Source organism: Gambusia affinis, linkage group LG21, assembly GCF_019740435.1.
Source record: "Gambusia affinis linkage group LG21, SWU_Gaff_1.0, whole genome shotgun sequence".
Lineage (NCBI taxonomy): Eukaryota > Metazoa > Chordata > Actinopteri > Cyprinodontiformes > Poeciliidae > Gambusia > Gambusia affinis.
The window spans coordinates 19,828,538-19,842,913 of record NC_057888.1 but is presented as its reverse complement, the minus strand read 5'-3'; the positions used below and the strand labels follow the sequence as shown (position 1 = coordinate 19,842,913).

Below are 14,376 nucleotides of genomic sequence, written 5' to 3'. Positions count from 1 at the left end.
GATTAATAACATATTTTTGAATGGTTACAGCGGCTCAAATGGCATCTTTTAAAAACAACAAGTTACACTGTTGCAAAAGTTTTGTTTTCTTCAGTCGTATCGGGGAGCCATGCTAATGGATTGTAAAATTATCCAATCACAATGAGAACATTCTTATCAAGCCCGCCTCAGACACATTTCAACCAATGAAAGATCAAAGTGGGCGGCATCTGAAAGGAAAACCCGTCACAACGCAGATCTCAGATCAGCTTTGGGAGTGGGCTTATCTCCGGCCCAACATTGCGTTCAAATATGCAAACCGCTTCCAAGTCAGCGCGTTGGCGAAACACTTTCTCTGCCGTGGGACATTTGGAACCGTCGAGGCGTAACATTTTAAAAGATTTCTGTTCGTGGTAGGCTGAAACGGGGATAAAATAATGGAGTGCAGAGGAACAACCCGAGACTTTAAAAGTGGGGAATGAAAAAAGAGAACGCTTCGATTTTCGGAGGAAACGCTGGAGTTGCAACACTGTGAAGAAGAAACCATTCAGCTCCGATACAAGTGAGTGGCTCACATGTTTATTGTTTTCACTTCTGAATTTATATTTGCAGTTGTTGGGACAGTGAAAGCAACAGAGTTTCCTTGTCATAAAAAGGAAAAGTTAGCCAACGTTAAAGTTTTTGAATGTGAAGCATTGACTATGGCTCAATAATGACGTATGTGATTTTATTTGAATGCTTGTATGATGCGTAGGCTAAAATAATAGTGACCGAGCATTTATTCACTTCGAGGTGACCAAATACAGAACTTCTACTGCGTATAACATGTCGCCTGCAACAGGTACATATTTTGTTTTTGCACACAAAATATGTATTTGTTTTTCTTCATGAATTTTAACTATATCCTAAAAAAAACAAAAAAAACGAGACAGGGATACTATCGTATAAAACACGTAATGTTAGTTTCCCCATGATACAGCTCTCTACTTCCACTCCCACACCCTTAGCGCGCAGTTCCTCCACTCCAGGAAGTGCATCGGGAGGAAAAACAGAACCGTGGTGCTCTGTAGTGTCAAGTGTGGTGACACGGAGCTTGTCACTGGCTGACGACAAGCCTCTGACCGGCCTTCCTCTTATAAGATACTCAACACTTGGTCAAACCCCACCGCACCCAGCTACATCTTCAAAAAGTTTGTTTTTGCTTGTTTTATGACACACACGTCTGTTCAGGATAGTGGCATTCCAATTCTGCAGCTGTTCACCAGAGAACACATTTCAGCAGCGTCCTTATTCCAGCACACCTGATTCAAATGGGGAAACTGCCTTGTCAGCATAATTCTCCAGAGGCCAGGTGTGTTCAGTGTTGTAATCAAGTCGAAATGTCATACATGAAACAAGGCATTGCAGATCAATAAACTACTATTTGTCATTATAAAAATAATGCAATCCAAGTGCACTCTCTGTATTCAAACCTCAGTTGATGGTTAACCTTGTACTGTGACTGCTGGTCCTTTGAAGTGGGTTTCCATCAGCTTTTCACATCCAGACACCAAAATTTCAGGAAGGCGCGTGTATGTGAGCATACGTTATCCGATATTTCCACAGATTCTAAATTGGATTTAGATCCAGGCTTTGACTGGGCCATTCAAATACAGGGAGATACTTTTATCTAAACCATGTAACTGTAGTTTCATGGTTTTGGACTGTTGTCTTTTGCAGCCTCTAACAGGTTTAATTGCAGGTTTTGTCATGTATTTAGGTACAACCATATTCCTACTAACTCTATCCAGCTTCCCTGTCTCTGCAAAAGAAAAGCATCCCCAAAAGTGTGGTGCTGTTACTACAAAGTTGCATGGTGGGAATGGTTTTCTCAAGGTGACAATGTTAGTTTAGAGTTTGAATGTAGATCAAAATGTTGTTTTTTGGCCCCATATGACCAGAGCGCCATCTTTCCCATGTCTGCTCTGTCCACAAAATGAGTGGACAGAGCAAAGCTTGTGACAAGCTTTAAATGCGAGTTCTGCTATGGATGGGAGTTCAACAATGCATTCTTCTATAAAGGAGAGGATTGTGGAATGTATCATTAAAGGTTTTCCTGTTGACACCTTCTTTTACCTGAATGGATTTCTGTTGCACGTTTTAGCTGCTTCTCTAAGTGGCAGGTTTATCAGTTTAGGTTGACAGTCACAACTTGGGAGGTCTGCTATTATTCTATATTCTTAATGTTTGCAGATGGTGGACTAAACCTCTCCACAACTTTCGACCATGTCCACTGTGCTCCTTGGTCACCATAATTCTGTTTATTCTCTAACAAACCTTAGGAATGGATTTTATTTAGGGTTATCTAAGCATAGCATTTAGCATACACTACAAACGTATGCCAAATTTTTCATATTTTTATTTAAGCAATTAAAACCCAATATTTTCTATGCACTACTTTGTCTCAGACTCTCGCACAAAACATGTAGTAGTTTCTGGTTGTAATGCAAGGAAATGTGGAAAAGTTAAAAGGATGTGAACACTTTTCCACAGTAGTGAGAACAGCTCTGTGTTGCTGTGACTGTAGATGGTAACAATAATACCTCGTTTCTACTGGTCCGGTCAGTGCTGTGCACTGTTTGTCTGTTTCCATTGTAAAAGTGGCCCATACAACCGACCCGTTCGTTACCATTTCTGGGCCCCGTTAAGCTGTAGGTCCATGGGTCAATGGTACCGTTAGGGTGGCGCTACTGGCGTCACACAATACAGTCCATTGACTAGAGCACAAGAAATCCTCGTGTGCCACATTTTTCATTGCAACATTAGGTGTTTGGTGGCAAACCCGCCTGCCCACTGAGAGTCCAAATGATGGTGAAATGCTCTCATGAATACACCAGTCCATAAAATGGCAAACTGAATCACACTAACCCATGCCATCCCACTCAATAGAAATGAGGCATCAGACCCTTATTTCAAAGAAATATCTACACTGGTTGGTAAGAATGTCAGAAAGAAGAGTATTTTCAGAAGTAGGAAAAAATGTTTTTAAAAGCTAAGTTGTACTAGATATTGTTTTCTTGTCAGGTATGGTGTTCCAACATCTCTGATGATATTTTTCAGTAAAGTAATTTCTAGGTACCTTGTTGGCGATTGTAAATGCAGAGATCCTGTCATGTATGTTTGATAGCCTCTAAGGAAAAGAATGTGGAAGACTTCATGTTTTAGCTGCTGTTCTGCTCTGACTGGGAGTAACCCAGATCTTCCTCAGTATCTTGACTAGAGAAAGGTGGGAGGCCGTTAGTCTGCATTCCAAGAGGGAAGAGAGAGTCTCCCAGGAGACTTTGATTGTAAGTACTTAAGTCAAGTTCATTGCTTGGGTCTGCCGGTTCGGTAAACACCCTAGCATCCTGGCATGGCTATGATGATTTCATTAAGCCTTTCACTTAATGAACGGGTTCACTAATGGCTGAGGGTGTTGAGCTGCAAAGGTTTACTGCCTAGAAATCAGCTTGCTGGCTCTGACCTCTGTCTCTGGCTGTGGCAAGAAAGCACACACTTATCTGTTGGATGTCTTTTTTGTTCTCAGTGCACACAGTCCTAGAATATGTTGGGGTAGGCAGGAGTCAGGATGGTTTGTGGCCCTGAAAAAACCCAGAGTAGGACAATACGCTCCTGCCCATTGTGTGAACAGCTGAACTGAGCTTCGGTCCTGCATAGCTTTCATTCCCAGAATTTGGTTCCAGGTTTGGACAGTCATTGCTTAGTGAAATGGGAGGTGTGTGAACTCAAAATTCTATCGCTGCAAGGATTAAGTTTACCCAGGCAACCTGCTGATGGAGTCAAATGCCTCCTGTCATTGCTACGTCCACGGTTATGTTGATGAGAATAATCTGAGCACCCCTGCTGCAGAACTCATGGCAAGGGAATAAAGCTAAAAGCGGGCTTCCATAACTGCTTGTCAGCAGGAAGGCTATTTTCCTGGAGATTAAGGGTGGGTGGGATTCAGTGCTATAAGACGCCTAATCCGAGTATTAGTTTGGATCACTATCGGCTCACTGCGAATCATGAGAAACTACCTTTGTCTGAAGAAAGAGACAAAGGTAGTTACCCTTTAGAAAACTTTAATTTCATTTAAACATTATATTGTTTTACCAGAACCTTCTAATAAATCCAATTTTGATGTTAAACAATGTCATGAGAAGTAGGGAAAAGCTTCTCTGATCTACTGTTACTCTGGTGAAATGAAACTATATCTATTAGTTATGCTGCTGTCTCTTTAAGAGCTTTTCCAGCACCAGAGTGTGAGGGGTGTCTCTGAGACCTTAGTGAATTTTACTACTAGCCACGGCTAAACATGGCATCACATGAAATATGAATACCAGTAGCTGCCACAGAAGTGTATATAAAGTCTTAAATGAGACGCATGAAAAATTGTACTCTACATTCACTTGACTGAAGCCCTGACTGTTGATTTCTGTGACTGAACTGGCAAACTGCTTTGGTCTCGGCAAGTGATAAGTTTATGAAGGCAAACTTTCAATGAGTCTAAGCTACGTTATGCAAGTCTGGTGTCAGAAAAAGTTTGGTTACTAGTATCTAGGTATACCAAGGTGTTCACAGTTATGTTTTGTACACTGCTAAAGTTTTTATTGTACTTACAGCTTAAAATCCTTTTGATGAGATGACTGGAGATTGCAGAGTAAAGTAAGACTCCTGTGTCCTTCGGCCACTCGTTGCACACGAGCCAGCTGAGAGGAGACTGGTGGACGGATCCTTCCCTCACAAATAAAATACAATTTCAGGTGGACTAGTGGTGGGACTTACTTCATATTTTTAATCGAGTTAATTACAGAGTCTGTACTCTCACCTTTTAATCACTAACTGTGTATCAACAATGTAAGCATTTTCCATTTCAAAAACTTTTTTTCTGCTAAGTTGGTAAGTTGCCATATTAGCTCACCAACAAAGATCTATTGTTTTTCATCCGTTATTTAGGTTATTCAAACATCAGATTGGATAAAAGTGCTATTAGACACCTTTTTATCTTTCAAGTATTTCAGGAACCCCTGATCATTCATGGATCTTCTTTGAAGAAATACATTTTTAGAAATGTGGACGGTGACATTAGCCTTGGGGACGTCTGTGCTTGCTGCAACATGTTTAGAACTGAGATAATATTTCAGCCTTGAATAGCTTTATGATGGGCTAACTCCTTTTTTGCACAACTTGCACACAATAGTCTTTAGTTCCGTCAGAGCGTTTTTTTGAAGCGAAAATTTACCCCAACTGTGAAACAAGACGAGCGGCTTTGTTCTTAATATCCGTTGTTTGCAGATGTTGCTTGTGCATCAGATTTATGGGTGCACCAGAAACACACAAATATGAAGGTTCCAAACAGAACCTGTGTATTATTAAAAAAAAATTGTGTATATATATATATATATATATATATATATATATATATTCTGGTTGTGGAAAACATGGGTAGTCATTGTGAGACTAAAAAAACTCCACTCACTGTTTTAAAGCTACTGTTTGCCAGCTATGCAGCCAACTGCAGACTCTTGTCTACTATGTAGCTAAAGCAATTAACCAGCCCATATCAACTTGCATTCTTGTTAGTCTATAAAGAGAAAAAAAAACAGAAAAAGATGCAATATTCTGCATTATAAGCATTTAGTTCCATTATTCAATTAAAACTTTCCATTTAGCTTGGTTGTTCTAGTTCAGTAGATTGAACTTAATCACGTCAGTCCAACTGTGTTTGGTTAAGTCAGTTTTTCTGTTAATCTGTTGTTTTCCTCCCTTTTCATTGGCCTTTCCAATCCATTTATTTATGTATTTATTTATCTATACATCACACTATCCATTCATAATAACCATTATTCCCTATTGCTGCTAATCTCTGAGTCGACAGCAGACTTGGGAGCCTTCTGCTGCTCTGTGAATCCCAGATGGAGATTAAAATGATGGGCCTGTAAGGATCTCTGTAAAGGTCACGGTTGAGGGTGACGGGCATCAGCAGTAGTCATGTTGTGTTGTTTTTGCACCGGCCCACCCTGCAGAGGTGTAGGGTTGCTCCCAGGTTGACCCTAGCCTTGCAGCGCTGCGGTGGAATGAGCCCACCCAGCAGATGCTGGCTATCAGACACCAGCTTTGGCAGCGTAGCAAAGTCCGGCTCGTATGCATAAAACTGCTGCGCTCACTGTTCAGATATGCCGGCCTCCTGACTCACAGTAGGCTGTGTTTTCATGGAGAACGCCGTGGGACCGAATGAATGGCAGCAGCATGAATATAAGTGCTTGTTGTGGGGTGACCAGTCAGGCACTGAACCCTTGGAGAGAAGATTAGGCTATAATGTGTTACTGTGCTGGTCCTGACACGAATGTTCTCAAAGTGTGCTGTTCTTGTCTTGACAAAGTTTCATTACTGCTTTTAAGGCATGCTAAGTTAAGATGTGAAATGGGCCAGTAATGTCATATATTTCTTTACTTTTCTATAGAACCTCATTTGTTTTTAATTTCATAATGAAAAGCTTTGCTGAAAGAAGCAGGAATTAATCAATTTCTTGGAAAAAAAACCCCCAAGAAACTCCGTAGCTCACCATGCTCATATTAAAAAACACCCGAATGCCCAACACAGCCTTCAACATAGTTTCCTAGGATTTCATCAATCTTTGAAGACTGTCAGTATATATCAAATTTGTCAATAGACCACTACTTAGTTTTCATGACTAACATCAAGCTTATTTGTAAAATGCTGATTAATGCTTTTAGATCATGGCTTCTGGATGTTCCCAGTGTGGTAGCGCTGTGAATAATTCAACATACTTTGGGGCAAATAGTCAAAATAGCTCCAAAGTGTGTCCATGTTTGTTGCTCACTCCAGTAATCACATCTGCTAATTTGTACGTTTGCAAAAATAATGGAAGTAGAACTGGGGTAGAGGTTTGGGAGATTTCCATTATGACGGTTTTGGTCAAGTTAAAGCTGCCAGTCAGAATTATTTCTCTTCCAAGCATGCAACCAAATAGTGCTGTAAGTCTTTATTTCTTTATCACTGTGAGTGGTTATATCAGGGTGTCTGTGTGTGTCAAGGTATTTGAATGTGAAGTAAACTATACCCATTTTAGCAAGGTTAACATTGCTAGAAAGGATGCCAACCTCTCCAAATCTAACAGACAAATGTAAAGACTGTAAAAGAATAAAAGAGAGCTGACATGATGTAATAACATGAGCCATCTTGCTATCTGCTGAGGTCTTCTACAGAGTATTTCCCTCCTTCCCCAGTTCAAAAAAATATCCTCAGGTTGGGTGAAAATGATATGCTTTGCCAGGTGACTCCTTTTCATGCCCACAAGTCAGGTACAAAATGACTCAATCAACTAAACTACCATCCTTGTTGAAAACGGTCAAAATGACCAGCACCTATTTAAGTCTAGCACTCTGCTGTATCAACGTGAATAAGCAGCCAACATGCATCTGTGACATTTTCATTTTTAAAAAGCTTCTTACAATATTTGCATATTTTCTCTGACGTCATTTTAAAACACCTTGATGATACTAAAGGAGTACTGTGTATGTTGTGAGCCACGTGGACCCCGCGCATCATTTGGAGTTCTTGTCCTGTCAGTGATTAGCATATAGCTCTCCATTAATGGTCTAGCAGGTTACAGAATCTTTTTGCTTGTGTTGACATTCAGAGTACTTCTCTGCTACCTGACCCATGTTTTCCATCCCTGCCTTGATCTTTCTAGATGACAGCAATTTGAACACAGGTTCTAGACTGTAATTTATGAAAGGGTAATTTAAGCTGACTTGCGGTTTAATGACGGATTCATGCCAACGCCATCTGCCTTTTGCATGTGACTGAGCGCTGCAAAGAACACAGGTCACAATATTTTCATGACACGTTCTTATGCTGAGGTTTTGAACAACTTTTTGTCCTTTTCCAATTCAAACTCTTGTTACTTTTGTCATCGCTCTGCTGCGTTCCCTCTTGGACCAGCATCCGTCAGCTACACTCTCTTTCATTCCATGACTTTCTTTGTCTTTGGATATGTTTCTATTTTTTGATAAAAAATAATATTTATAACACTGAAACCAATGCTTTCAGGAGATTTTGCTTGAAACTTGGTAATGTACCATGGATATGTTCTTAATATGAATCATTTGATGTTTCAGTTTGGCAGATTAGACCGAGGAGGAATTGCCCTTTTCTTATTTACAAGCAGTGTATTTACACAGCATTCCAGTTTTTCTAAGAGTAAATCCTGTGTCAATGTGGGACTTCCTACTTGTTGCTATGCCTCCGGTCACCACCTCACTCCTCCACAGCCACACAGGCTGCATGCTCATCTGTCTTTGATTACTCAACCCCTTTATTTGACTGTTCACTTGCTTAGGAAATATAAAAATCTTCCTTGGTGGTTGAGAAGAGGCCTGTGTATGGATGTGAATCCATACTTTTGCCTCTGGTGCTAAAAGCAAGTTGTTGAGCATGCATGAATATGCTTGACTGTTGATCTGCCTGCCTGGCATCCATTCATCTTTAGATCACCAGATAAAGCTGTGCATGTATTCCCTTGTTGCTGCTGAGTGAAATTAGGACAACTGGGGAACAAATACCACTTTAAAAAGTGCTGTCTTGTTTCATTTATGGCTACGTTCCTCCAAACAGTGGAAAACCAGGGTTTACATTTTTTAGTAAAACACCTTCATTTTTTGTCTTTATCGTTACAAACAATACTTCCTTTGTCAACCAGGTAGTCTGCTAGGCTATGCTAACCTGGTTTTCCAGTTTGGCACCAAAGTTCGCCTTCATACAGTGGAGAGATAAAACCAACATGTGTGCTCGACATATTTGGAACCCAACTTTGCCACAGATGTAATTTGGCATTTCCCCTGTAGTTGAAAGGCATCCTAAAATTCAAAACAGCTGTAATCTCCTGCATATTTTAGGGTGTGACGGACATCTGTGCCGTAGTCACCCGTAGCTCACCACTAATTGCTAAGTAACCTTATGTTGGTGCCTCTTAAGCTCGGGTCAGATTAAAGTGTTTTATTTTTAACTTGCTTGGCTTTGTCAATCCTTGATAACATAAGGCAGATGGCGCTCATGCAGAGATCTAGTGTGCTCCATTGAGAGATGGTTTGAACCACTTTAGATTTGAATAGAGTTTGAATAGATGTGCAGGGTGGAGTTGGGGCTGAGTTTGAAGGTTCACTGGGTCAGACGGTTTCTTTAGTGGCTCATTGTTCAATACAGTGAAGAGCTGCTGCTTTAACATGGAGTTATGTTGCAACCATACAGAATATAGAACCATACAACTTCAGTTATTACTGAAGACGACCCCTAACATTAAGGTGTGATTTCTTTTTTTTTATGAATTAAGTGAGATTATTGCTGCTGTATATGTATTAAAAACAAAGCTTAGTTTCTTAGCTTTCTGGTTTCAGTGTTGGCAATCCGAATATCTCTGTTTTTCTATGTCCCCAGTTTCCCCTCTGTGTTTCTGGGGTCATCAGAACTAGAAATGGAAAAAAAACAAAAAACCCTCAAAACAAATCAGTTCTTTCTTTCTGTGTTTTGAAGTTGTTCTCTCAGTGGCTGCATGCTAATCTGACTGACCATCAGCAGCTTCTCATTCAGAGAAAGACAGATACAAAGGGAAGTGACTGAGATGGACCGCAGTGAAGGGAGGAGATTAAGGAGGGGTTGCATGGAGGATGACTGGACCGTTTGGCATTCGGTGAACAGAGAAGTATTGTGTGCCAAAAGTTTATGAAAGAACAGAGTAATTTTATATTCTATTTATTTATTTATTTACTTATTTTTTTACAGAATGAAAATAACGTAAACATTCTCGGATCTTAGGGTTACATTATTGAACAAACATCTGGAAAATCCTTCCTTGCTTATGTGGTGCTGTGGACTTGTAAAGGATATTCACAATATCTGTAACTCACTTAAGTTATTAAAGTTTCCAACTTGTTGACCTAATATTTTATTATTTTTGAAGCGATGGAAAATACCAAGTAGTGTAATGGAACGTCTGACAGAATGCTGCTGTTCACGCCTGAGTATATTTGCTTACTTAGCATTTCTTTAGTTCCCTCTATGTTTTTATTCACATGGATGATAGCAGTTTGTACTGTTTGCCAAGTTGCTTCACTATTTTTTCTCATCAGTTCCTCATTTAATCCTAACTGCTATGCTTGAGCAGTGGTGCCTGATAAGGCTTGAAAAATGATTTACCTTTCCCTGCTGACTTGGAGAACTGCAAGTGTTTATAGGGGGTCATAAGGCTCTGGAGCTCTGAGAATTTTTGTGAGAGCTTTGTGTGTCGATTCCCAAAATAATTATTTAACCAACGTTGGTGTGTATTCAGTCATCACAGAACATTCACTGGTCACCAGGCAGCATTTTTTTTTTTTTTCCATCATCATATTCCTTCTCTGAGTAAAGGTAGCTGTCAGGTACTCCTCCACTAATCCCTGCAGTTATCAGGGGATTTTTAGTGTGAAGCTGAGGTCATTTCCAAGAATCAGCTCTTGGAATTCTCAAAATAGTTCTATATTTTGCAGGAATGTCTACTCCCATTTTCACTCCAAACTGTTGGAACTTTGGATTGAAGTAGTGTTTCTGTAGGGGTTTTGTTCTCCCTAAAGTTGGAAACTTTCCTGATCTTTGAATTCCAGTCTGATTTTTAAATGGCTTTAGTTCTTTATCATTACAGAAAGTTAATCAACCTGGCAGTTCCAGTCAGAATTGTGCAGTCGCTTATTTCACAATTAAGTCTAAATATGGTTTGAAAATCCAAGTCTTCTGTGGTCAAGTCATAAGATGGCACAACAGCAAGGCTCAACTTTAAAGGTGACTGATTACACTTCCTTGAACAGTTTAGGGTATGTCTATTGGACTTACAAAACATGTTCATTATTTTTTTTTACACAAAATCATTATTGGATAATTTGATTTCAGTCTGCTCAGTTCTACCTACTTTGAGCTCCTTTCAGAATGAGCTGTTTTAGAGCCTCTTGTCACTTTAAATTCAAATAAACTGCTGCAGCCCACAGCAGTTTATTTCAACTCAACTCAAAATGGCTGCAAACAGATGCACAATTACACAATTATATATCTGTGGAAAGTAGAGGTGGAGCAAGTGCTTTCTGATTGGTAAGTCAACAACAAAACACTAGTCTTTTCCAGCAGCCATTGTACTGTGGAGAAACCAGCTGACCAAATGTACTGAAGCTCTGCTTAGGTTGATTGATAATGGACAATGCATTGCTGGAGTTGATAGGTAACGGGCGTTGCTTCACTGGGGTTCCTAGATGATGGGCAGTTCCTTCTGATTTGTGATGTTAACGTTCAGAAGGTTTTGAAAATTTCCAGATACAAAAAAACATAAACTAAGTGTGTAGACAGCTGACAGCACAAGTCTGGGCAAGACTTGTGCTTTAATCAGAGATTAATTAAGATTAAGATTTCAGCTAAATCTGAGCATATGCTGTGTTTAGTGTCGTTTAATATCATTCCTTAATGCAAAATCAAGCAAGAAGCATCAGTCAGTGTTGCATCACTTCTTCAAATGTTCATATTCAGTTTCTAAGAAAGATGGAAAAAAAAACAAGGTAAAGACTAAAACGATGAAAGTTAAGATCGATATGCATCTGTACTTCGCCTAGCTCTATTGATTTTCTTTGAGACAATAACCGGCGATTGCTTCATAATCCATTGTTAGTTAGAAGCAACAGAAACCCAAATGGAAGTACAATAAATATGCAAAATATAAATTTTAAATTACGTCAGAACAATAATCTGTAATATTCCACAGAGATTTATTGGAGGGACAAGGAGAGCATTAGCCAGAGAAGCAGCTTAGGGTCCCATTGTATCTCTGGAAGGGCTGCAGAGATTCACTGTTCAGGTGGAGGAATCTGGTAAAGGGACAACAGCAAGAAGCAAGCCAAAACTGAAGGTTTGGCTTGAATTTAGCCCCAAGTCATCCAGAGAAATAATTTGGTGATAGGAATCTTAATATAACCAATCATCCTGAACACATTTTGGTAAAACATAGAGGTGTCAGCATCATGCTCTGTGGTTGTTTGTCTTTACCAGAGACAAGAAAACTGTTCAGAATATGCTTTCCCCCGCTCCCCACTCTTGTTCTTATTCTTTTCCCTTTGTCTGAGTGTCTTGTAACCCACTGGACTCAGATTTCAGGGACAAAGCAGCAGAGTGACGTGAGCCAAGCCGCGGTAGTAGAACGAGATACCGTTTTGCTCTAGTGGAGGAGGAAGCGCTGGCCGCATGTCGCCGTGTGTGTGGAATGCACAGAAGAGCGCAGACGAGGGCACTTCAGAGTGAACGAAGGAGGCAGGGGCGGTTCGCACAGCGGCCTCTCTGTGCGATTCCGGAGGTGCCGACAGGTGCTGCTCAGCTTCTCAGAGAGGCTGTTGTAGACAAACGGGGATTATTATTGACCTGAAAATGTGTTGCGGTTCATGAAACTCTCCACTGTGGTAGACCTGACAAAGCAGGGAACAAATTACTGAATGAAACGGTAACTAATTACTTCAATAACAGGAAAGCTGGATGGAAGTTCTGAATAGCAAAGCAGATTTACCGACATTGTTGACACTGCGGTAGAGCTCCATAATGACCCTTTTCAGCATTTAGATAACAGTTAACTACTGAAAGACTGGTATTTAAATGAGGTGTGTTAAATTTGGAGTTCAGGGCACCGCTCTTGATTCTCAATTGAGCCATTGTTCTTCCCACTTCATGCCTCCTTCCCCTCCTTCCTAGCAAGCTATGCCAAGTGAGGTATCAGGAAATGGGGCTACACCCAACCATGTTTCCAGACAGCGGTCCAGTATGTTCACACGTCGCCTTGCACGGCGAAGGAATGTGTTAATTAGTCAATCTAACTAAGAGTAGGAAAAGTAACCCAGCTAACAGGCTTTCCCATGTGATCCACTTACTCTTTAAACCTTCCTCAGGTGTGTTTAACCTGCACAAATTCCCAGCTGGAGGTAGCGTCACCTTAACTAAAATCTCCACTAATACCTCTAGTTCTCATTCTCCTTCTGAATTTAAGCAGCATCTCGCTCTCCTCAATTACTGCAGGCAAGAACTCATCCAGAGCTGGGTTTGATGTCAGTGTACAGCCCTAAACTTCAAGTGAATCTGTTCAAATAAGAACCAACAATGGATTATGAAGCAATCTCTGTTTTTTGTCTCAAAGAAAATCAATAGAGAGCTTGGCGATGTAGAGATGCATATCGACCTTACCTTTCATCGTTTTATTCTTTACCTTGTGTTTTTTTCATCTTTCTTTTGTCTTAAGTACTATGCATGTTGGATTTAGAAACTGCATATGAACATTTGACGATGTGATGCAACACTGACTGATGCTTCATGCTTGATCTTGCGTTAAGGAATTATATGAAATGGCACTAGATACAGCAGATGCTCTCGTTTAGCTGAAATAGCGTCTTGCTCAGACTTGCGCTGTCAGCTATCGGCACACTTAGTTTATTACTTATCTAAGAATGTTCAGTCACACGGGAACTGACACATCGCACTTAATCCCAACATCATGTAATCTTTTAGCTTCCACCCTGTTGCCGGACTCTGAAGCTCTAACCAGGCCAAAGCCTCCCTGCAGTGTCCTGAACGTTGCTCATTACGGGGCTTATTTACATTTCTTGTTAGTTTATGTTGCTACGAGGGGTGTTCAAATGAAATGCAATAATTGCAGATGTATTGTATTGCACTGTAATGTTAACTCTGCTGTGTTTTAGCTGAGTCACAAAATGACCTGCTTGCATCATTTCAGTGAGATTAGGGGAAGGTTTTAATATGGCTATGGTTACTGTTATTACAGGGTCATCTAGACCAGTGGTCTCCAACCTTTTTAGTACAGCGGACCGGCCCAAGCCTTCGTAAACTTCCTGCGGACCGGGGGGGTGGGGGGGTGCGTGCGTGCGTTGTGAGGATCGAACCGGGGGGGGGGGGGGGTGCGCGCGCGTTGTGAGCTGGCGCAAGAATCAACCCTCGGCATCCGGTGTACGATTTTCAAAATAAAAGCTCCTCCAGACTCAATACATAGAACGGACATATTTAATTATTTCTTGCGCGGCCCGGTACCAATTGGTCCACGGACCGGTACCGGTCCGCGGCCCGGTGGTTGGGGACCACTGATCTAGACTGAACAATAACAGCTAAAAGGTTTTTTTTATTTTTTTAGATTGTACTTGAAAGTCTTCTTCTTTTTAGGAGGAACTTTAATCAGAGAAGTCCAGCTGCTGTGTGGAAAGAAAGGTTCAGGGTGCTAGGGCTATCTTGTAAAGAAGATTTAACCAAGGGATTGAGCTGCTAGTAATGCCAGCAAGTAGGTGTGTTCTAGTT

At 40.7% G+C, this 14,376-nt stretch overlaps 1 protein-coding gene across 1 annotated transcript in view; it reads left to right on the top strand.

The window, feature by feature from the left end:
- The first annotated feature begins 89 nt into the window (after nt 1–89).
- The window catches only part of mpp7a (MAGUK p55 scaffold protein 7a), an 89,028-nt gene continuing 74,741 nt past the window's right edge, over nt 90–14,376 (top strand). Inside the window, exon 1 of the mRNA XM_044104408.1 lies at nt 90–541. The gene's annotated coding sequence lies outside the window, so the exon portion shown is untranslated. The remainder of the gene's footprint in view (nt 542–14,376) is intronic.